General features: G+C 39.3%; 1 protein-coding gene across 1 annotated transcript in view; it reads left to right on the top strand.

The window, feature by feature from the left end:
* The window catches only part of GUCY2C (guanylate cyclase 2C (heat stable enterotoxin receptor)), a 46,799-nt gene that overhangs the window by 3,151 nt on the left and 42,949 nt on the right, over positions 1-699 (top strand). The window lies entirely within an intron of this gene.

Here is a 699-nt window from a genome sequence, read left to right as displayed (position 1 = left end):
CATTCCTGCAGAATAAATTTCTCTACTATCGTATTATACATGAACCTGTATAATTCTACTCTATATTATACTATACATTAATATGTTCATTCTCAGATATTAGGAGAAGTGTAAGATGAGTCTGCAGACTTCTAGCATAAATGGGTTAAATTCATCAGTCATGACGTACAAATCTGTATCGCTACCCAAGTGAATCAATTATCTTTTTAAACTTTGGTAGCCTTTTGGTTTCACTCAGAGATACTGGGAAGATTGAGACACTTTTACCTCAAGCTTTATCTGCTCTTAGTTCTATACTTTTCTTTAAGTGGCATGGCCAGATGTAAATAGTGAACGCATGTGATTGATTGATTTATAGAAGAATCGGAAGAATAAGTCTTACATCTATCTAGGACCATCATAAAATATTATGCAATATGCCCCATTTTATTCATTGTGCCTCCTAACTTTATGTTTTCTATCTGCTGGATATGGAGCTGCCCAGAATGATGCCAAAGTCTTTTCCTCGGACTCTGATAGAGTTTAACCAGTGAAAAGTATGAATAGCGGAAGTGTATGCAAAGCAATGAAGAACACTGAAAAACAAGCAGCTGGCATTTGCCCATGGTGCAGTAGCTTTGCAAATCGGAACAAGTGCCCCACTGCACAGCACTTTCGCCGTGGGGAGGGCACTCCGTGGGCAGCGAGGCAGGAGTGCGC

The sequence above is a fragment of the Phaethon lepturus genome, unplaced genomic scaffold, assembly GCF_000687285.1.
Source record: "Phaethon lepturus isolate BGI_N335 unplaced genomic scaffold, ASM68728v1 scaffold15369, whole genome shotgun sequence".
In the NCBI taxonomy this organism is placed as follows: domain Eukaryota; kingdom Metazoa; phylum Chordata; class Aves; order Phaethontiformes; family Phaethontidae; genus Phaethon; species Phaethon lepturus.
The sequence above is the reverse complement of the archived record's forward strand: the minus strand, read 5'-3'. Positions and strand labels throughout refer to the sequence as shown.